General features: G+C 39.8%; 1 long non-coding RNA gene across 1 annotated transcript; it reads left to right on the top strand.

The window, feature by feature from the left end:
• Positions 1-120: 120 nt before the first annotated feature.
• Gm42186 lies at positions 121-22,750 on the top strand. Its single transcript, XR_880674.1, has 3 exons — positions 121-172; positions 19,970-19,974; positions 22,735-22,750. It is a non-coding gene; the product is annotated as a predicted gene, 42186 (long non-coding RNA).
• The last annotated feature ends 1,882 nt before the right edge of the window (positions 22,751-24,632 follow it).

Genomic DNA, 24,632 nt, shown 5'->3' with positions numbered 1-24,632 from the left:
ATCTGCTTTGGGATAGGTAAAGATCCTTTCCCAATCTGTTGGTGGTCTTTTTGTCTTATTGACGATGTCTTTTGCCTTGCAGAAGCTCTGCAATTTTATGAGGTCCCATTTATCTATTCTCGATCTGGCTGCGACATCTGTCACCCCATTGATCGCCAGGGTTGATTCGGCTGTTTTTATTTTTAAAGAAATAGAAGCAATCATCAAAAGTCTTCCAACCACAAAAAGCCCAGGCCAGATAGTTTTAGAGCAGAATTCTATCATACTTTGAAATAGCTATTACCACTAGTCTTCAAAGTATTCCACAAGAGGTAAAAAGGAAGCACTGCCAATATCGTTCTAGGAAACTGCAGTAACCCTGATGCCTAAGCCACACAAAGATCAACAAAGAAAGAGAATTTCAGGCCAATCTCTCTTGTGACCATTGATGAAAAATATTCAATAAAATACTGTAAAAATAAATCCAGGAACACATCAAAACTATCGTCCACTGTGATTAATTAGGCCTCATCCCAGTGATGAATGGATGATTCCATATATGAAAATCCATCCACAATTTCCATATATACAAACTGAAAGAAAAAAAATCATATGATTGTCACATTAAATGCTGAAAAATCCTTTCACAAAAATCCCCTTCACATCCCTTCACATCCACTCATAAAGTATATGAATTTCAAGAAGAAATACCAAAGAATGGTTGCTTCAGTCCTATTTAGAAGCAGAAAGAAAATAATCACGGGACATAGAGGGAGGGCAGGAACTGGGAGGGAAGGAGGGACATGGGAGGGAGGGAGGGAGGGAGGGAGGGAGAGAGGGAGGGAGGGAGGGAGAGAGGGAGGGAGGGAGGAATGGGAAGCAGGATCAGGTGTGAGATATGGGATAGAAGTCAGGAAAATGAATGGAGGTGTGTTGAAGTGGGGAATGGGGAACTAGGGGTAGTCACTAAAAGTCTCAGATGCCAGGAAAGCAAGCAGCTTCCAGTACCCAACAGAGATGCCATTGGCTGAAACACCCAACAAAGGGGAGAGAGAACCTATAGAGACCATATCCAGAGGTTAGGCACAGCTCCTGGTTGAGGGATGGGGCACCCACCCATCTCAAAAATATTAACCCGGAATTGTTCCTGTCTAAAGGAAATCACCGACAAAGAGTGGAACAAAGATTGAAGGAAAGGTCATAAAGGGACTGCCTCACCTAGGGATCCATCCCATCTATAGACACCAAACTCAGACACTGTTGTTGATGCCATAAAGCGCTTGCTGACAGGAATCTGTTATAGCTGTATCCTGAGAGGCTCTGCTAGAGCCTGATCAATACATATATGGATGTTCTCAGCCAAACCTCAGACTGAGGATGGGGATTCCAATGTTGGAGTTACTGGAAGGCCTGAAGGAGCTAAAAGGGATTTGCAACTCCAAAGGAAGAACAACATCAACTAACCAGACTCCCCAGAGCTGCCATGGATGAAACTACCAACCAAAGAGTATACTTGGAGGAACTCTTGGCTCCAGCTGCACATACATCAGAGGATTGCCTTATCTGGTATCAATGGGCAAGGAGGCCCTTGGTCCTGTGGAGGCCTCAGCATAGGGGAATGCTAGGTCAGTGAGGCAGGAGTGAGTGGGTAGGTGGGATAGCACTTTCACAGAAGAAGGGGGAGGGGATAGGGAGTTTGCTGAGGGAAAAATGGAAAGGAGGACAACATTTGAAATGTAAATAAATAAAATAACTAAAACAAACAAACAAATAAACTATTAGAGAGATCAGAGATACAATGGACATATCTAAACACAATCAAAGCAATATACAGCAAGCCAATGACCAACATTAAACTAAATGGAGAGAAACTTAAACATTTCCACTAAAATCAGGGACAAGACAAGGCTGCCCTCTCTCTTGCTCTCTATTCAGTATAATATTTGAAGTTGTAGCCAGAGCAATAAGACAACTAAAGAGGATCAAGGGGATACAAGTTGGAAAGGAGAAATAAAATTATCAGTATTTGAGGATGATATGATAGTATACATTAGCAACCTAGCAATCCTAACAGAGAACTCCTATAGTTGGTACACATCTGCAAACTGTGGCTGGATACAAAATTAACTCAAAGAAAACAGTAGCTGTCCTTTACACAAATGATAAGTGGGCTAATAAAGAAATTGGGGAATAAAACATCCTTTCGAATAAGTCATAAAGAACATAGAATATCCTCGTGTAACTCTAAGCAAGCAAGTGAAAGATCTATATGGATAGAACTTCAAGTCTCTGAAGAAAGAAATTGAAGATGGAGAGATCTCCCACACACATGGCATCAACATAGTGAAAATGGACAATTTACCAAAAATTATCTACAGATTCAAATGCAATTGCCATCAAAATTCCAACACATTTTTTATGACCTTATAAAAGCAATTTTCCACCCCAGGGTAGCCAAGACAATCCTGACAATAAAAGAACTTTGGAAGGAATCACCATCACTGAACTCAAGTGGCACTATAGAGAAAAATAGTGATAAAATCTATGTAGTATTGGTACAGAAATGGTCAGAATGGTATTGAATCGAGTACCCAGAAATAAACCCACATCTCTATGAACACTTGATTTTTAATAAAGAAGATAAAATATACAATGGAAAAATGAGAATATCTTCAACAAATGGTGCTTTTCTAGCTAGGTATCTACATGTAAAATAATGCAAATAAATCAATATTTATCACCCTGCACAAAACTCAAATTAAGGTAGATCAAGGATCTCAACATAAAACTGGATTAAATCTCATAAAAGATAAAACATTGGCACAGGAGATAATTTAATGAACAGAGACCAATGGTTCGGGTTCTAAGATCAACAATTGATAAATATAAATTCATGAAACTGAAAATTTTCTGTAAGTAAAAGGGCACTGTCAATAGGACAAAAAGGTAGTCTATAGATTGAGAAAGGATCTTCACCAATCCTAATCTTACAGAGGACTAATATCTAAAACTTATAAATAACTCAATTAGTTAGACACCAACAACCAAAATTATACAATTAAAATGGGAACAGAGCAAAACAGTGAATTCTCAACAGTGGAATCTCAAATGTCACAGAAGCATTTAAAGAAATGTTCAAAGTCTGAGGCTCCTAATTGGTCTGCTCCCATGAAGATACCATATCCTTCCCCATCCTAGAGGACCCACTACACTTACAGCAGTTAGTAATAAACCCCTCTCCCCTCTCCTGAGTCCTAGAGCTGCTGCTGGAAGCCTGGTAGACTTAGGATCCATCACCCACAGAAACCTCCGCCCTCCCAAATACTACTCCCCTTCCATCCCTTCCACCCCTTCTGCCCTGTCCTTGCTACTGAGGCAGACTCCTAGTTGGTCTGCTCCCACGAAGGCACCACATCCCAACCCATCCTAGTGGACCCCCGGCACTTAGAGCAGTTGAAGACCTGCTCCACTCAGAGCAGTTGAGGATCAGCTACACTCAGGGCAGTTGGACAACAGCTTGACAGATCCACTGAATACCCAACAGTTTGAAGGCCAATCAGGAGATCTACTGCAGCCAGGGCCACAGATCAGAAGCTTCTATGCTGCCGTGAAGAGTTCTCAGTTGGAAGGCCCCAGAAGTGGTCTGATACAGCCAGGGCCTCAGGCCTACTAGAAGACCTACTATGTGTTTTTATTCGATTTCCTGACCCTCTGTACCTCTCTCGTGTCTCCTCCACAATCTGATACTGCCACCATTATTCCCTCCTCCTCCTTCCTCCCTCCCTTGTCCCCCTCTCCTACCATCTTCCACAATCATCCTGTTACTACCTGTCTTAGTTAGGGTTTTACTGCTGTGAACAGACACCATGACCAAGGCAAGTCTTATTAAAAAAAACAAAAACAAAAACAAAAAAACCCAACATTTTATTGGGGCTGGCTTACAGGTTCAGAGATTTAGTCCATTATCATCAAGGCATGGCAGTATCCAGGCAGGCATGGCGCAGCAGGAGCTGAGAGTTCTATGTCTTCACCCAAAGGCTGCCAGTGGAAGACTGACATCCAGGCATCTAGGGTGAGGATATTATACCCACACCCACAGTGACACACCCATTCCAACCAGGTCACACCTATTCCAACAAGGCCACACCTTCAGATGGTGCCACTCCCTGGTCCAAGGATATATAAACCATCACACTACCTCAACGCAAAACTGGAGCATCCACCCCCTTGTCATCCTTCCTTCTATTCTCCATATGGACTGTAGGTTGTATCATAGGCATGGTTAGCTTTTGGGTTAGTATCCACTTATTCCTGAGTACATACCATGTGAGTTCTTTTGTGTCTGAGTTAACTCACTTAGGGTATTTTCTAATTCCATTCATTTGCCTGTGAATTTCATGAAGTCATTGTTTTTAAGCACTGAGTAGTACTCCATTGTGTAAATGTACCACATTTTCTGTATCCATTCTTCTTTTGAGTGACATCTGGGTTGTTTCCAGCTTCTGGCTATTATAAATAATGCTGTGATGAACATAGTGGAGCATGTGTCCTTGTTATATGTGAGAGAACTTTTGGGTATATGCCAAGGAATTGTATAGCTGGGTCTTCAGATAGAACTATTTCCAATTTTCTTAGAATCAGTCATACTAATTTCCAAAGTGGTTTTACTAGCTGGCAGTCCCACCAGCAATGGAGGAGTGAGAGTTGCTCTTTCTCCACATCCTCACCAACAGCTGCTTTAGCCTCTGTTTTTGATAATAGCCATTCTAACTGATGTGAGATGGAATCTCAGGGTCATTTTGATTTGAGTTTCCCTGATGACTAAGAATGTTGAACATTTCTTTAGGTGCTTCTCAGCCATTCAAGAATCCTCAGTTGAGAACCCTCAATTTAGCTCTATACTCCACTTTTTAATAGGGTTATTTGTTTCTCTGGAGTCTGCCTTCTTGAATTCTTTGTATATTATGAATATTATTCGCCTATTGTATGTAGACTTGGTAAATATCTTTTCCCAATCTGTGGGTTGCTGTTTTGTCCTAATGGTAGTGTCCCTTGCCTTACAGAAGCTTTGCAATTCTATGAAGTACCATTTGTCAGTCATTTCTTGATTTTAGAGCATAAACTATTGGTATTCTGTTCAGGAAAATTTCCCTTGTGTCCATGTGTTCCAGGCTTTTGCCCACTTTCTCATCTATTAGATTCAGTGTATCTGGTTTTATGTGGAGGTCCTTGATCCATTTGAACTTGAGCTTTGTGCAAGGAAATAAGAATGGACCAATTTGCATTCTTCTACATGCAGACTGTCAGTTGGATCAGCACCATTTGCTGAAAATGCTGTCTTTTTTTCCACTGAAAATTTTAGCTTCTTTGTCAAAAACCAACCATAGGTGTGGAGGTTCGTTTCTGGGAATTCAATTCTATTCCATTGCTTCATTGCTTAACATGCCTGTTCTGTACAAATACCATGCAAGTTTTATCGCTATTGCTGTATAGTATAGCTTGAAATCAGAGATGGTGATTCCCCCAGAAATTTTTTTACGCTGAGAATATCTTTTTGCTATCTTAGGTTTTTGTTATTCCAAATTAATTTGAGAATTGCTCTTTCTAACTCTATGAAGAATTCAGTTGGAATTTTGATGGGGATTGCATTGAATCTGTAGATTGCTCTTAGTCAGATGACTATTTTTACTATATTAGTCCAGCTAATCCATGAACATGTGAGATCTTTCTATCTTCTGTGGTCTTCAATTTCTTTCTTCAAAGACTTGAAGTTTTTGTCATACAGATCTTTCGCTTGCTTGGTTAGACTCAACCAAGATATTTTATATTATTTGTTACTATTGTGAAGGATGTTGTTTCCCTAATTTTTTATTGGATATTTTCTTTATTTACATTTCAAATGTTATCCCCTTTCCTGGTTTTCTTCTCTCCTGAAAACACCCTATCACATCCTCCCTCCCCCTATTTCTATGAAGGTGTTCCTCCACCCACCCATCCACTCCCACCTCCCCACCCTTGATTCCCCTACACTGGGGCATCTATCAAGCTTTCACAGGACCAAGGACTTCTCCTCACATTAATGCATGACAAGGTCATCATCTGCTATATATGTGGTTGGAACCATGTGTACTCCTTTGTTGATGGCTTAGTCCATGGGAGTTCTGGAGGGTCTGGTTGATTGATATTGCTGTTCTTCCTATGGGGTTGCAAACCCTTTCAACTCCTTCATTCCTTTCTCTAACTCCTCTATTGTGGACCCTGTATTTAGTCCAATGGTTGCCTGTGAACATCTGCCTCTGTATTTGTAAAGCTCTGACAGGGCCTTTCAGGAGATAGCCATATCTGGCTCCTTTTAGCATGAACTTCTTGGCATCTACAAGAGTGTGTTTGGTAACTGTATATGGGATGAATCCCCAGTTGTGTGGCCTTTTCTTCAGTCTCTGCTCAACACTTTATCTCCATATTTGTTCCTGTGAGTATTTTGTTCTCAATCTAAGAAGGACCAAAGCACCCACACTTTGGTCTTCCTTCTCACTGAGTTTCATGCGTTCTGTGAATTGTATACTGGTTATTTGGAGCTTTTGGGCTAATATCCACTTATCAGTGAGTTCATACCATCGGTGCTCTTTCGTGACTGGGTTACCTCACTCAGGATGATATTTCCTAGTTCTATCCCCTTGCCTAAGAATTTCATAAATTCATTGTTTTTAATAGCTGAGTAGTACTCCATTGTATAAATGTACCACATTTCTGTATCCATTCCTCTCTTGAAGGACATCTGGGTTCCTTCCAGCTTTTGGCTATTATAAATAAGGCTGCTATGAACATAGTGGAGCATATATCCTTATTACATTTTGGAGCATCTTCTGGGTATATGCCCAGGAGTGGTAAAACTGGGTTCTCAGGTAATAACATGTCCAGTTTTCCGAGAAACTGCCAAAAGTATTTCTTTCTCAGACTGTTTAGACTTTGAGTAGAGGACTACTACTGATTTGGATGAATTAGTTTTGTATCTAGCCACTTTGCTGTAGTTAGCTATAAAGCCCTCCAGTAGAACTTTTGGGGTCACTTATGTATACTAGCATAGCATCTGCAAATAGTGATATCATGACTTCCTCCTTTCCAATATGTATTCCTTTGATCTCTTTTTGTTGTTGAATTGCTCTGGCTAGAACTTCCAGTACTATATTGAATAGGTAGGGAGAGAGTTGACAGCCTTGTCTAGTCCGTGATTTTTTTTTCCATTTTTTATTAGGTATTTAGCTCATTTACATTTCCAATGCTATACCAAAAGTCCCCCATACCCACCCACCCCCACTCCCCTACCCGCCCACTCCCCCTTTTTGGCCCTGGCGTTCCCCTGTACTGGGGCATATAAAGTTTGCATGTCCAATGGGCCTCTCTTTCCAGTGATGGCCGACTAGGCCATCTTTTGATACGTATGCAGCTAGAGTCAAGAGCTCCGGGGTACTGGTTAGTTCATAATGTTGATCCACCTATAGGGTTGCAGATCTCTTTAGCTCCTTGGGTACTTTCTCTAGCTCCTCCATTGGGAGCCCTGTGATCCATCCATTAGCTGACTGTGAGTTTTTCCCCATTTAGTTTGGTATTGGTTATTGTTTTGCTATATATTGCTTTTACTATATTTAGTTATGCCCCTTGAATTCCTGTTCTCTCCAATACTTTTAACATGAAACATGAATGGGTTTTGTATTTTGTTAAAGGTTTTCCTGCATCCAATGAGATGATCATGTGGTTTCTTTTTTTCCTTTGAGTTTGTCTATGTAGCGGGGTTTAAGGTCACAGCTATGAAGCTAGATGTGTCTGAATACCTTGGGTTTGAGCTGCAACTGGGGTGTGTTCTGTGTGGGATCAGGTCTGGGTCTCTGCTGCCAGCTGGCACAGGTGGGAACCAGAAGGTGCCTAGGTCTTTGGCTGGGTAGGTAATCTGCTTCCCCGGTACACAGGGTCTGGAGGTGGGGTTTAAGGTTTCACCTGTGAAGCCAGCTGTGTTTGAATTCCTGGGGGGAGTGGGGAATCAAGCTGCAACTGGGATATGTGCTGTGTGGGATCAGGTCCAGCACTGGGTCCTAGTAGATTTTTTTTTCATATAATGATTTAAATACTTGTCACTAATTATATACAACTCATTCTAGAAGTCAATAATACAATAAGGGACACTTCCTATTAATTTCATGAATCCAATATGTCTCTTAAACAGAATCAGATAAGCAAAATAATGAAGGGCAAATTATAGATGGGTACTTCTTATTTATTTACATAGCAATTGTTGCCCCACCTGCAGGCCCCCATCTCCCAGAGTTCCCCACCCACTCCCCTCCCTTCCTCTCTGAGAGGCACCCAGGACTCAAAGTGATATGCCAAACAGTAGAGAGATTGAAGCTGAACCATCTACTTCCAATAGTCAAACAAGTCTCCTAGTCTGTGGGTTGACTGCACCAACACATGCCCAAAATATTTAGCGTTTTTGTTAGTGGTGGTGATGGTAGGTTCTTTTGTGTGTTTGATCTTTGTTTTTTGTTTTTTGTTCTTGTTTTTGTTTTTCGTTTTTTGTTTTTTTTTAAACAAAATTCCTGACTGTGAATGTTTGGGTCTCTGATTTTTGTCTTCCCTTGGGCTCTTTTCCTTCTGATTGTCTGTCCTCTCCAGCTTTTATATGATGTTTGCTTTATCTTATTAAATATATATATACTACCTCTTAAAAACCTATTCTTTTCTAATGAGAGACAGAAATGGAGTGACTCCAGATGGAAGAGGAAGAGGGAAGGAATTAGGAGGAGTAGAAGGAGCGAAAACCACAATCGGGATATAATATGTAAGAAAAGAATATATCTTAATATAAAGAAAAGAAAAGAGAAGAGGAGAAGAAAAGCAAAGGGGAAGGGAAGGGAAGGGAAGGGAAGGGAAGGGGAGGGGAGGGGAAAAAGGGAGGGGGAAAGGGGAGGGGGAAAGGGGAGGGGGAAAGGGGAGGGAAAAGGGGAGGGAAAAGGGGAGGGAAAAGGGGAGGGGAGGGGAAAAGAGGAGGAGAGGGGAAAAGGGCAGGGGAGGGAAGAAGAGGGGAGGGAAGGGGAGGGAAGGGAAGGGAAGGGAAGGGAAGGGAAGGGAAGGGAAGGGAAGGGAAGGGAAGGGAAGGGAAGGGAAGGGAAGGAATGGAAAGGAAAGGAAAGGAAAGGAAAGGAAAGGAAAGGAAAGGAAAGGAAAGGAAAGGAACCAGATTTTGAATTGAGTGTGGCAGAGTGCTTTTTAATCCCTTGAGAAGCACTCAGAGGGAGATGGATATATCCATCTTAGGCCTGGTCCATTAAAAATCATTTTTCTTGTGTTCCCATCTTCTGACTTTATAGTCAATAAATTTGCTTTTACACAATAACAGGCTTTCAACTGTAAATGTAAATGCCACTTTGTTTCCTCAGAATAGCCATTGGATGAGAGCCATAGCCAAGCTGTATAAATACACAGCTTGAGCTGAACCCAGAACATTTCTATTTAACTATCCTGGTTCTAGGTCTGGAAGCTTCTATTCTCTGGACAATCAAATTTTCTGCAAGTCAGGACCTTGCAGACTTCAACTTGCAGCCTTTGTCTGATAACCTAGACCAAAAAATATTTCATCCTCCAGGACTTATTGCTGAATGAACTCATTCTAGCTCTTTCTGAACTCTGGCTGGTTGGTTCAACTCAGTTGTTCTGACTCAAATCGATCTTCAAGCTGACTGATTCAAATTGGCTTCCCTCGGGGTCCAACTGAATTGCTCTGCTTGGCAAGACTGCCTCTGAACTCTGTGAACTGAGCTTCTCCAGTATGGTCTGAACTGCTCTGCTATACCAAAGTGAACTGCATTGAGTTTAACTGAAAGGAACTCCATTGACTCTCTCTACTCTACGAACTTGCTGTGCTTTATGTAGCCTCTCTTTCCCATCTGTTCTGATAATTGGGCATATCCTATCTCTGACTAATTCTATCAAGCCTTCTCTCTTATTTTTCACTTTATCTGTCCCTCAATGATAATAATTGTTTGGTGTTTAAGGTGTGCAGTAAAGGCGTGTCTATATTTCAGTCATAGGGATCAAAGGTGTGCCTTCCAGCCAGAAGGATTAAAATTATATAGTATATCTGTTCTCCAGCTGGTTATGTTATCTTTTGCTAGAGAAGACATGTTGCTGAATTAAAATTCCCTTATATTTTATACATTTTTTAATAAGGAGAATGTGCTAATCATACAAACATTTAGTATTTTATTATCAATAGTTTTTCTCCTTTTAAATTAATAAATCCTTTTTGAGTTCCTTATATATATTGGATATTAGTCCCCTATCCGATTTGGGATAGGTAAAGATCCTTTCCCAATCTGTTGGTGGCCTTTTTGTCTTATTGACGGTGTCTTTTGCTTTGCAGAAGCTTTGCAATTTTATGAGGTCCCATAAGAGGAACACATGCTCCACTATGTTCATAGCAGCCTTGTTCATAATAGCCAGAAGCTGGAAAGAACCCAGATGCCCCTCAACAGAGGAATGGATACAGAAAATGTGGTACATTTACACAATGGAATACTACTCAGCTATTAAAAAAATGAATTTATGAAATTCCTAGGCAAATGGATGGACCTGGAGGGTATCATCCTGAGTGAAGTAACCCAATCACAAAGGAACTCGCACAATATGTACTCACTGATAAGTGGATATTAGCCCAGAAACTTAGGATACCCAAGATATAAGATACAACTTGCCAAACGCATGAAATTCAAGAAGAACGAAGACCAAAGTATGGACACTTTACCCTTTCTTAGAAATGGGAACAAAACACCCATGGAAGGAGTTACAGAGACAAAATTTGGAGCTGTCACAAAAGGATGGACCATCTAGTGATTGCCATATGCAGGGATCCATCCCATAATCAGCTTCCAAATGCTGACACCATTGCATACACTAGCAAGATTTTGCTGAAAGGACCCAGATATAGCTCTCACTTGTGAGACTATGCCGGGGCCTAACAAACACAGAAGTGGATGCTCACAGTCAGCTATTGGATGGGTCACACGGCCCCCAATGGAGGAGCTAGAGAAATTACCCAAGGAGCTAAAGGGATCTGCAACCCTATAGATGGAACAACAATATGAACTAAGCAGTACCCGGGAGCTGTTGTCTTTAGCTGCATATGTATCAAAAGATGGCCTAGTTGGCCATCACTGCAAAGAGAGGCCCATTGGACTTGCAAACTTCATATGCCTCAGTACAGGGGAACGCCAGGGCCAAAAAGGGGGAGTGGGTGGGTAGGGGATTGGGGGGTGGGTATGGGGGACCTTTGGGATAGCATTGAAAATGTAAATGAGGAAAATACCTAATAAAAATAAATAAAAAAAATAAATTAATAAATCCATGTTATACCAAAAAAAAAAAAAATGAGAAATAAAACAACTTGTCCATACAAGGTTACTTTTTAGGACTTAGCATTTGGCACTGCACAACTACATGCTCCTACCTGGGGATAACTCTTTATAGTTCCTAGATTTTCTCAGCTCTTTATAGTCCTCTGTGTAGATTTGAAGCCTCCTGGCTTTTCCTTATTTTCTTAGTTAGGGTTCTACTGATGTGAACAGAGATAGTACCAAGGCAACTCTTATAAGAACAATATTTAATTGAGGATGGCTTATAGGTTCAGAGGTATATCGAGGCAAGAGCATTGTAGCATCAAGGCAGGCATAGTACAGGAATAGCTGCATCTTCATCTGAAGAGTTCTAGTGGAAGTCTGACTTCCAGGCAACTATGGTAAGAGTCTTAAGCCCACATCCACAGTGACACACTACTCCCTGTGCCAAGCATAGGTGCAGGAATATTTTCTTGGTGTATACAATGGATTGGGCCCAACTACTCTGTAGTTTGGTTATGGTTTTCTGTAGTGGTCTCCATCAATTGGAAAGGAAAGTTTCCTTGATGAGGAGGAAAGACTATACTTAACTCTGAGTATAAAGATAAGTGTCCTTAGATTGTTGTTAGGGATTATACTGGTTTAACAAATTAGTGGGTGTAGATTCTCCTTCAATAACTGTGACTACACTAGCATCGAGTAGTTATTTAGGTTAACTAGTTCCCTTTTGTTCTCTGAGTCTTAAGTCTAAATAGAGAGTTGTTGGCTGCCTCCATGTTATGCATGCCACAATTGCACCTATATAACCAGTTGTGTGTGTGTGTGTGTGTGTGTGTGTGTGTGTGTGTGTGTGTATTACTCTAGGAATTTAAATTTTTTCCCTCTTAATTCAGGTTAGACCCAATTTTCTTTCACTAATCTGTTGTTGTTGCTTAGCTTCCAGGACTTTGTGGTTTCTGTGGTTTCCGTTGCTTTTGTTATCAACTTTTTTTTCCTTTGTGGTCTTACAGAATGCAAGATGTGGTTTTAATTTTCATATATTTATTGATAAGTGCTTTATGTTCAAAAATGTGGTTAATTTTGAAGAAAGTTCACTGGGCTACTGAACAGAAACTATATACTTTAGTACTTGGAAGTATGTGCTACAGATGTCTATTAGACCTATTTACAGTTTTATCTGAAGTACAGAGTCCCCCATTTCAATTTTGTCTCGGTGAACTTTTTGTGAGAGATAGATATTGAAGTTATCCATGATCACTATGTTGGAATCAATGTGTAGTTTTAGGTCTAGTGGTATTTCTGAGAAATATCAAATGAAAACAACACAGAATTGCTTGTTATTAGTAAGTCTTTAGAGTAATAACATTCTCTGGTTGGATGTTTGTACTTCTATAAAGAACACAAAGGAGCCCTACTCATATTTTCTGATCAGTTTTGATTTGAAGTACATTTTGTCGTCAGAATAGTTAGCTGAACCTGCAGTTTCCTTAGTTCTGTTTGCTTAGAATACTTTTTACTATCCTACTACCTAATGGGTTACCATTAATGGCAAGATATGCTATTTGCTGGATAAAGCAAAACAAATAAATGAGCCGATAAATAAATAAATAAATAAATAATGCCATTTACCAGCCCAATCTCTTTCACCATTTCTCATTAATGAGGATTCAAAATAATTAATATTAAGAGTTATTATTGAACAATGTGTAATAACTCCCATTATTTTCTTGTGGATTTTTCTTTCAGATCTATATGACTAGCTGTTCTAGAATTGTTTATGCATTCTTTGGCTTTCTTGCATGTTTTTAACTGATGAAAAATATATAAATATAGTAAGTTTATAAAACAATATTATTCAGCAGCTAAAAAATTATGAAATTCAAAAGAAATTGGACAGAGATTAAAATCATCATCCAAAGTGAGATAATCCAGATCAGAAATAATGAACATTTCATTTTTACCCTTTTTGTAGATATTAACTTTGAATCTTTAGACATATTTCATCTGACACATGCAGTTACATACTCCCATGTAAGGGACCATGGGAGAACGGTAGTGAATTCAAAGGAGAGAGAAAGAGTGCAGAGATATAAATGGGGAAAAGAGAATAACACAACCTGAATAATTAAATGGCTTAGAGTAGGGAGTAGAAGGGCAGAGCAGAAAAGGAAGGACAACTAACTCAAAAGTGTTTTTGAAAATGTCATTTCCTAAAATATATACCTGCACATACATGAAGGAGTATAAGTGGAAAATGCCCTACTAATGTTGCAAGATGGTAAATAAAAATCCCCATACCAGTAGGAATAGGTTATGTATTTTGGTGTGGTTGGCTATTGAGATCCCTTAGACACCAAATATTACAGTGTTTGTCATTACTCTTAAAGTAAATCCCCAGTTGCAGAAGATACCATGCATACCATGATAGAACGCAGAGAAAGCAAGCTCATACTCAAGTTGAAGTTTCATCATTACACTGACAAGCTTTCTAAGTGCTGGAAGGTGTGATACATGCTACCAGCAAAGAAAATTGTAGTCTTATTCACTTGTGAATCCTGTGAGCTATGATTAACATAACAAAATAAACCAATTGGTGTCATAGTAGCACAGATCTAATGGGAATAAACAAACATTTTTTTATTGGTCTACTTTATGAGATGGAAGCTATTCCTGAAATCATTATCAAAACTAACACCCTGTGGAAAAATAGGCTATAGACACTAGGGGAGAACATAGTGTCTATTAGAATAATAAATACATATAATATTAAAATTATTACTTTTTTATTTTTTCATTAGGTATTTATTTCATTTACATTTCCAGTGCTATCCCAAAAGTTCCCCACACCCTCCCCCACCCATTTCCCCACCCACCCACTCCCACTTCTTGGCCCTGGCATTCCCCTGTACTGAGGCATATAAAGTTTGCACGACCAATGGGCCTCTCTTTCCAATGATGGTCGACTAGGCCATCTTCTGATACATATGCAGCTAGAGACAAGAGCTCCTGGGGATACTGTTCATATTGTTCCACCTATAGGGTTGCAGATCCCCCCAGCTCCTTGGGTACTTTCTCTAGCTCCTCCAATGGGGGCCCGGTGATCCATCCAATAGCTGACTGTGAGCATCCACTTCTGTGTTTGCTAGGTCCCGGCATAGCATCACAAGAGACAGCTATGTCAGTGTCCTTTCAGCAAAATCTTGCTGGTGTATGCAATGCTGTCAGCGTTTGGAGGCTGATTATGGGATGGATCCCTGGGTATGGCAGTCTAGACAAAAAGGCCACCAACAGATTGGGAAAAGATCTTTACCTATCCTAAATCAGATAGGGGACTATTATCCAATATATATAAAGAACACAAAAAGGTGGACTCCAGAAAATCAAAAACCCCATTAAAAATTGGGGCTCAGAGCTAAACAAAGAATTCTCACCTGAGGAATACTGAATGGCTGAGAAGCACCTGAAAAAATGTTCAGCATCCTTAATCATCAGGGAAATACAAATCAAAACAACCCTGAGATTCCACCTCATACCAGTCAGAATGGCTAAGATCAAAAATTCAGGTGACAGCAAATGCTGGCAGGATGTGGAGAAAGAGGATATTATAAGAAACAATTTCTTATTAATTTTCTTAACAATTTCTTATAAATCCTCCATTGTTGGTGGGATTGCAAGCTTGTACAACCACTCTGGAAGTCAATCTGGCGGTTCCTCAGAAAATTGGATATAGTACTACTGGAGGATCCCGCAATACCTCTCCTGGGCATATATTCAGATGTTCCATCTGGTAAGAAGGACACATGATTCAATATGTTCAAAGCAGCCTTATTTACAATAGCCAGAAGCTGGAAAGAACCCAGATGCCCCTCAACCGAGGAATGGATAAAAGAAAACGTGGTACATTTACACAATGGAGTACTACTCAGCTATTAAAAACAATATGTATCAGAAGATGGCCTAGTCGGCCATCATTGGAAAGAGAGGCCCCTTAGTCTTGCAAACTTTATATGCCCCAGTACAGGAGAACACAAGGGCCAAGAAGTGGGAGTGGGTAGGTAGGGGAGCAGAGCAGGGGGAGGGTATAGGGGAATTTCAGGATAGCATTTGAAATGTAAATGACAAAAATATCTAATAAAAATTGAAAAAGAGAACAAGAAATTGTTTCTTATAAAATCCACAAAATCATAAATGATTATGTAATGTTTCTCAAAATCAATGATGAAATTAGAAAATTTTATTTTGTCACAAAACTGTCCTAAGTAGACATTTTCAAAGTAGGATGACAAGCAATCTGGAAAGCATGTTAGCAGTGTTAAGGCATGAAACATCATGATAGTGTTAAGGCATGTTTCTGAAAACCCCAGTACACATTGTGTAGAGTTTCCCGAAGAACTTTGCATACTAGCATTTTACTACATACTTTTGATGTTTACTAATAGGCACTCTGGAAAATCATTCAGGCCACTGGCTCACATTTAGTGTAATTTAAACAGTAATTTACTGAGTAGCAATTCATTAATGTGAAAGAATAAATGAATAGATTATGCTATGCATTTTAATAATCTAATTCAATAAATATAACCACATAATGATGATTATTTAATTATAATAGTATTAGTACATCAAAATGGAAGCATTATTCATACAATTTTGGCCAGCAATATGTTTTCAATATTAGTAGGATAAAGGCTACTAATTTTATGAGTATGGGTTCTTTTTATTTAGTATGTTGGTTACTTATCATAACGAAGAAAAATAAATCATTTTATGGAAATAAAGAGAAAACAATATGGACTGCAGATGATGATAGGAAGCTCTTAATACCTGAAATTGTTTTGGCATTGCTAAATGAGCCATTTTCCTTAGCTTTCACTTCTTCCATCAGGCAAGGCAGACATGAACACCTACCTGCCCACCAAGCATTAGTGTGTTCCTTCATGTTTTTTCTACATAATGTATTTAAAGAAAAGAGAGATATACAAATGAAGCTCAGGGATACAGGCACTCTGTAAGACTGCTTCTCCCTCTTCATTTCCTGAAGTTACACTGAATGGAGACCAACCAAGAGGGTGAAGAAAGGGAGAAGTGTTGCTCTATGCTCCAATATAGGGGAATGCCAGGATCAGGAACGGGAGTGGGTGGGCTGGGAACAGGGGTGGGGGTGGGGGTGGGGTGGGGGAGGTAGGGGATGGAGATTTTCAGAGAGGAAACTAGGAAAGGGGATAACATTTGAAAAGTAAATAAAGAAAATATGTAATATAAAATGAAAAAATTTTTCTGTAATTCCTTCTATGGGTATTTTGTTACCCATTCTAAGGAATGAAGTATCCACACTTTGGTCTTCTATCGTATTGAGTTTCATGTGTTTTGCAAACAGTATCTTGGGTATTCTAAATTTCTGGGCTAATATCCACTTATCAGTGAGTTCTATAATGTGTGTTCTTTTGAAATTGGGTTAACTCACTCAGAATGATATCCTCCAGATACATCAATTTGCCTAAGAATTTCATAAATTCACTGTTTTTAATAGCTTAGTAGTACTCCATTGTGTAAATATACCACATTTTCTCTATCCATTTCTTTGTTGAGGGGCATCTGGGTTTTTTCCAGCTTCTTGCTATTATAAATAAGGCTATGAACATAGTGGAGCATGTGTCCTTATTACTGGTTGGAACATCTTCTGGGTATTGCTGGATCTTCCGGTAGTACTATGTCCAGACTGATTTCCAAAGTGGTTTTACGAGCTTGCAATCCCACCAGCAATGGAGGAGTAGTCCCCTTACTCCACATCCTTGGCAGCATCTGCTGTCACCTGAATTTTTGATCTTAGCCATTCTTACTGGTGTGAGGTGGAATCTCTGGGTTGTTTTGATTTGCACTTCCCTGATGATTAAGTGTGTTGAACATTTTTTTTTACGTGCTTCTCAGCCATGCAGAATTCCTCAGCTGAGAATTCTCTGTACACCATTTTTAATGGGGTTATTTGAATTTCTGGAGTCCAACATCTTGAGTTCTTTCTATGTATTGGATTGTAGTCCCCTTTCAGATTTAGGATTGGTAAAGATTCTTTTCCAATCTGTTGATGGCCTTTTGTCTTATTGACAGTCTCTTTTGCCTTACAGAAGCTTTGCTGTTTTATGATGCTCCATTTGTTGACTCTAGATCTTACATCACAAGCCACTGCTGTTGTTTTCAGAAAATTTCCCCCTGTGCCCATATCTTCGAGGCTTTTCCCTACGTTCTCCTCTATAAATTTCAGTGTCTCTGGTATTAGGTTCTTTTGATCCACTTGGACTTGAGCTTTGTACTAGGAGATAAGAATGGATCAATTCTCATTCTTCTACACGATAACCACCAGTTGTGCCAGCACCATGCGTTGAGAATGCTCTTTTCCCCACTGGATGGTTTTAGCTCCCTTGTGATCAAGTGACCATAGGTGTGTGGTTTCATTTCTGGGATTTCAATTCTATTCCATTGATCTACCTGTCTGTCCTTGTACCAGTACCATGCAGTTTTTGTTTGTTTGTTTGTTTGTTTTGTTTTGTTTTGTTTTGTTTTGTTTCACACTTGCTCTGTAGTACAGCTTGAGGTTAGGCATGGTGATTCCACCAGAGGTTTTTTTTTTTTTTTTTTTTTTTTAAATTGTTGAAAATAGTTTTTACTATCCTAGGTTTTTGTTATTCAGATAAATTTGCAAATTGCCCTTTCTAACTTGATGAAGAATTGAGTTGGAATTTTGATGGGGTTTGCATTGAGTTTGTAGATTCTTTTCAGCGAGATAGGGTATTTTTTATTATTTGTGACTATTTTGAAGGGTGTTGTTTCCCCAATTTCTTTCTCAGCCTGTTTATCCCTTGTGTAGAGAAAGGCCACTGATTTGTTTGAGTTAATTATATATCCAGCTACTGCACAGAAGCTGTTTATCAGGTTTATGAGTTCTCTGGTGGAATTTTTAGGGTTACTTATGTATATTATCATATCATCTGCAAACGGTAATATTTTGACTGCTTCTTTTATAATTTATATCCCCTTGATCTCCTTTTGTTGTCTAATTGTTCTGGCTATGACTTCAAGTACTATACTGAATAGGTAGGGAGAAAGTGGGCAGCCTTGTTTAGTCCCTAATTCTAGTGGGATTGCTTCGAGTTTCTCTCCATTTACTTTGATGTTGGCTACTGGTTTGCTGTAGATTGCTTTTAGTATATTTAGGTATGGGACTTGAATTCCTGACTTTTCCAAGACTTTTATCATGAATGGGAGATGGATTTTGTCAAATGCTTTCTCAGCATCTAATGAGATGATCATGTGGTTTTTGTCTTTCAGTTTTTTTATATAGTGGATTAAGTTGATGGATTTCCATATATTGAACCATCCCTGCATCCCTGGGATGAAACCTACTTGATCAGGATGGATGATTGTTTTGATGTGTTCTTGGATTGGTTTAGAAGGATTTTATTGAGTATTTTTGCATCAATATTCATAAGGGAAATTAGTCTGAAGTTCTCTATCTTTGTTGGATCTTTGTGTGGTTTAGTTGTCAGAGTAATTGTGGCTTCATAGAATGAATTAGGTAGAGTACCTTCTGTTTCTATTTTGTGGAATAATTTGGGGAGAGTTGAAAGTAGGTTTTCTTTGTAGGTCTGATAGAACTCTTCACTAAACCCACCTGGTCCTGGGATTTTTTTTTTTTTTTTTTTTGGTTGGGAGACTCTTAATGACTGCTTCTATTTCTTTAGGGGATATGGAACTGTTTAGATTGTTAATCTGACCCTGATTTAACTTTGGTACCTGTTATCTGTCTAGGAAGTTGTACATTTCATCCAGGTTTTCCAGTTTTGTTTAGTATAGCCTTTTTAGTAGGATATGATGATGCTTTGGATTTCCTCAGGTTCTATTGTTATGTCTCTTTTTTCATTTGTGAGTTTGTTAATTAAGATACTGTCCCTAGTTAGAGTGGCTAAGGGCTTATCTATCTTGTTGATTTTTTCAAAAAAACAGCTCCTGTTTTGGTTGATTCTTTGTATAGTTATTTTTATTTCTACTTGGTCGATTTCAGCAATGCATTTGGTTGTTTCCTGTAATCTACTCCTCTTGGGTGAATTTGCTTCCCTTTGTGTGCCATCAAGCTGCTAGTTTTTGCTCTCTCTAGTTCCTTTTTGGTGGCACTCAGAGCTATGAGTTTTCCTCATAGTACTGCTTTCATTGTGTCCCATAAGTTTGGGTATGTTGTGACTTTGTTTTCGTTAAACTCTAAAAAGTCTTTAATTACTTTCTTTATTTCTTCCTTGACCATGGTATCATTGAGTAGAGTGTTGTTCAGCTTCCATGTCAACATTGACTTTCTATTATTTATGTTGTTATTGAAGATCAGCCTTACTCCATGGTGATCTGATAGGATGCATGTGATAATTTCAATATTTTTGTATCTATTTAACCCTGTTTTGTGACCGATTATATGGTCAATTTTGGAGAAGTTGCCATGAGGTGCTGAGAAGGTATATACTTTTGTTTTAGGATAAAAATTTCTGTAGATATCTGTTTAATCCATTTCTTCGATAACTTCTGTTAGTGTCCATGTGTCTCTGTTTAGTTTCTGTTTCCAGGATCTGTCCATTGATGAGAGTGTGGTGTTGAAGTCTCCCACTATTACTGGGTGTGGTGCAATATGTGCTTGTACCTTTACTAAAGTTTCTTTAATAAATTTGGATGCTCTTGCATTTGGTGCATAGATATTTAGTATTGAGAGTTCATCTTTCCTGATTATTTTGATGAATATGAAGTGCCCCTTCTTGTCTTTTTTGATAACTTTGTGTTGGCAGTCGATTTTATTCGATATTAGAATGGCTACTCCTGCTTGTTTCTTCAGACTGATTGCTTGGAAAATTGTTTTCCAGCCTTTTACTCTGAGGTAGTGTCTGTCTTTGTCCCAGAGGTGGCTTTTCTGTATGCAGCAAAATGTTGGGTCCAATTTATGTAGCCAGTCTCTTAGTATAATTCCTTTTATTGGAGAATTGAGTTCATTGATATTAAGAGATATTAAGGAAAAGTAATTTTTACTCTCTGTTATTTTTGTTGTTAGAGTTCAGGTTCTGTTATTGTGGCTGTCTTCTTTTAGGTTTGTTGAAGGATTACTTTCTTGCTTTTTCTAGGGTGTCATTTCCTTAGATGGAGAAACAAAAGAATTCTATGACAAAACCAAATTCATACAATGTCTTTCCACCAATCCAGCCCTTCAAAGGATAATAAAGGGAAAACTCAAAACAACCCTTAGATTCCACCTCACACCAGTCAGAATGGCTAAGATAAAAAATTCAGGTGACAGCAGATGCTGGCGAGGATGTGGAGAAAAAGGAACACTCCTCCATTGTTGGTGGGATTGCAAGCTTGTACAACCACTCTGGAAATCAGTCTGGAGGTTCCTCAGAAAATTGGACATAGTACTGTATTTTCTTTTTAAAGTCCTCCATCATCATCATGAAAAGTGACTTTATATCAGTGTCTTGCTTTTCTGGTGTGATGGTGTATCCAGGACTTGCTATGGTAGGAGAGTTTGGTTCTGATGATGCCAAGTAACCTTGTTTTCTGTTGCTTCTGTTCTTATGCTTGCCTCCTGCCATCTGATTGTCTCAAGTGCTTGCTGCCCTCAGTTTATCTGATTGGAGCCTGTCCTTCCTTTAATCTCAGTTGATTCAGGACTCCTCAGAGTCCAGCTTTCTCTGCAATCCTGTGATTCCAGGCTCCTGTGACCCTGAGATTCTGGGTGTGTCAGAATTCTTGGCAGTCAAGCTTACTCTGAGAGTCTGAGATCCTGGTATGACCAAGCTCCTGGGATTCTTGAGTGCTAAGATCCTGGGCATGATCCAGTACCTAGAAGTGGTGTCTCCTCTGAGGACCATGGGGCTGTTTGGTGTGTTTGAAACCAAGGTAAACCAGTACCGATCAGAAGGATCCTGAGCAGTTGGTCAGGCAGGGCTCCCATGTCTTTGCTCCTGCTGTCACAATTGGTTTGGAACCGATGTTGTGTTCCACTTATCAGTGACCTGAAGATTTCATGGAGCGTCCTTTGAGGACCTTGTGACTGTCTGCCAAAACCCACCCAAAGTTACCTAGAGCTGGCGCAGACCGGAAGGGCAAATTTTTCCATTTACTACAGCAAAGTCTCAAAAAAAAAAAAAAAAAAAAAAACAAAACAAAAAAAAAAAAAGAAAAAAAACTTACTGATAATATAAAACATGAGAATACAAGAAATCCATATAAAATAAAACACTCCCATAACTCTCAATATTAAAGACATACATTCATTTGTTATTTTCTCTTCATGTAAAAAAGATTATACTTTATATACTAGCATGAAATATTTACTGTTTCTGATCTTGAACATTTCATAATGATATATGTGGTGTGATATTCTCAAGTTACTCCACCATTGGCATGCTTCTGCCCTACAAGTGTTTTCTTAAACACTTTAAACAGATTGTACTCTCTATGGATATCTTACCTTTCAAAACCTACTGAAAGGTCTCAGAGATGGATTGGAAGGTGAAGTTACTTGTCTCTGAAACTGATAATCTGAATTTGATTCCAGGGACCAACATCATAGAAGAGAACCAACTTCAGCCTTCTGGCCTTCATATGTGTACCTTGGCACTTAAACATATATACTTGCAAAAATCCAATACCCATATATCACCCACACAGTCAATAAATTAATGTTAACTTCAAATAAACAAATAAAAAACCTGGTGAATATTACAATGCTATTTTGATTACTCAGTGTGGGAACTAAAGTGGGGCAGGGGAAAGAGGAGGGAGGGAGGATAACTCACATCTGGCCAGAGTTCATCTTATGCTCTGGGCAGGCTGACAAGGGTGGGCTGCCAGATGCTTTCCATTCAGCCCTGGGTGGGCATCTAATCCACTGACCCCACTCAACGGGTGGCGGGGGGAGTTAGACAAGGGGCAACTCCCAACCAGGGGCCCTGGGGCTAAGGGAGAGAAGGCTGATGCAGAGAGGCTCCCATGCAGGTGAAAGTAAGATCGGCGGGCCTGGATGAACAGAGACAGTCTATTATAGAAAAGCAGGAAGGAAGAGAGAAGGTAGAAAAAGAGAGAGAGAGATTGGCCATGGCCAAAAGGAGAGAAGGGGAAGGAGAGAGAGAGAGAAGGCTAGAGAGTAAGTAGGAGAGAGAGGAAGAGAGTGAGAGGAGAGAAGAGAGTAAGAAGAGTAAGGGAAGTAAGAGAGCGAGGTGGGGCTAAGCAGCCTTTAAAATTGTTCAAAGTTAAGACCCAACAAGCAACCGAAAGGGTCAGATACAGATAGTTGCACCCAACCAATAGACAGAGCAGCTTCACCCTGTTGTTGAATTAGGGATGGCTAAAAGAAGTGGAGGAGAAGGGTGACCCTGTAGATTAATTAGACCAGCAGTCTTAATTAATGTGGACCTCTGAGATCTCTCAAACCCTGGGCCACCAAACAGACAGCGTACACTGGTTGATATGAGCCCCTCCACCCCCCCAACTCACATACAGTTAAGGACTTCCAGGTCTGTGTTCATTCAGAGATGATTCACCTAACTCTCAAGAGACTGGAGGCCTCAGGGAGTTTAGAGGTCGGGGGGTGGGGGGGGTGGGGATGGGGGCATCCATGTGGAGACAGAGTGGGTTTAGGAGGAGGTATGGAATGTGGAGCAGTTGGAGAGTGGATGAAGGGGTGGGGAATAGAATATGAAGTGTAAAAAAATGAATTAAAAATAAAATAAAATTTTAAAAAACTGTTCAAAGTTTCTTCTGAGACTCACAATCTATTAACTGTAACCCCCTCTAAAATCACAATGAAAAATAAAATCACATACTTCTATAGCAGTGAGTTTAGCTAAACAGCTTTGTGATTCTGGAGAGTCACGGTCTGAGTAACCTTCCAGAGCCTTCTGTATTCACAAAAGAAAGACAATCTCTCTCTCTCTCTCTCTCTCTCTCTCTCTCTCTCTCTCTCTCTCTCTCTCTCTGTGTGTGTGTGTGTGTCTGTGTCTCTCTCTGTGTCTCTGTGTCTCTGTGTCTCTCTGTCTCTGTCTCTCTCTCTCTCTCTCACAACACACACACACACACACACACACACACACACACACACACCAGTTAATTTTAAAAATGTTGTGACTAGCTCAAAGGTTGGTCCCTCATAAAGCTTCCCCTGCTAGCAAATGCTCCCCTTTGGTACTTCTGAGACTGCTAAACCCTCCCCTGCTACCCCAGGCCCAATCGGGTAAGTGACCAATGGCTGCTTACCTGAATTCTTACATGACTGGTTGGCTTTTTCTCCAGCAGCTCTTATATCTGATCATTCTCCCCTGAGTCATGGCACATCTTCTCCTTCCTTTCTCTCAGTTCCTAGTGCTTGCAAATCTAAAGGTCCAACCTCAGTCTACCTGCCCACCCATTAGGTTCTGGCTCTTTATTGATTAATCAAAAGCCAATTGGGGATAAGCACCTTCAGCTTTTGGATACGGATTCCTGATTTGGGGAGCTGGATTAATTCAAACCATTAGAACCAATCCCCAACATACTTCAACTATATAATGACACAGTGTATACATTACCATTCCAAAAGGGACAAAAGAGAACATAATGAGGAAATACTGGCCCAAAATAAGACCAAAACCAGCTGAGCAAACTACAAGCTCTAAATTTCCAAGTCAGACGTCAAAGTACTCTTCAGATCTCCAACTCCTTTCAATTTCATTGAATGAAACACTTCTCTCTCTTAGGCTGTTTCCCATCCCTATTATTAGCTCTTCTTATCTCTGGAATCTCTAATGTTTTTAGGGTTTCCAAGGAAATCTAGACTTCACCTTCACATATTCACACATATTGCCTTTGTAGGTCTAAATGCAGCTATACACCTAAGTTTTGGCTAGTGGCTTTCCCTAGCCATGGAGGGAGATTTCATAACATCTTTCTCCTATCCTTGACTCAAAAACCAGTACCATATTGCTGAAGCTACCAAGATCTTCTGCTTGCTGTGGCTGGTACCCAAGGAGCTGAATATGTCTGCAACCCTATAGGTGGAACAACAATAGGAACTAGCCAATACCCCCAGAGCTCATGTCTTTAGCTGCATATGTAGCAGAAGATGGCCTAGTCTGCCATCATTGGGTAGAGAGGCCCCTTGGTCTTGTAAACTTTATATGCCCCAGTACAGGGGAATGCCAGGTCCAAGAAGTGGGAGGTGGTGGGTAGGGGAGCAGGGTGGGGGTAGGGTGTAAGGGACTT

The sequence above is a fragment of the Mus musculus genome, chromosome 3 (genome assembly GCF_000001635.26).
Source record: "Mus musculus strain C57BL/6J chromosome 3, GRCm38.p6 C57BL/6J".
NCBI classification, from domain to species: Eukaryota; Metazoa; Chordata; class Mammalia; order Rodentia; family Muridae; genus Mus; species Mus musculus.
Note: the sequence above shows the minus strand (reverse complement) of the source record. Positions and strands in the feature narration are given on the sequence as shown.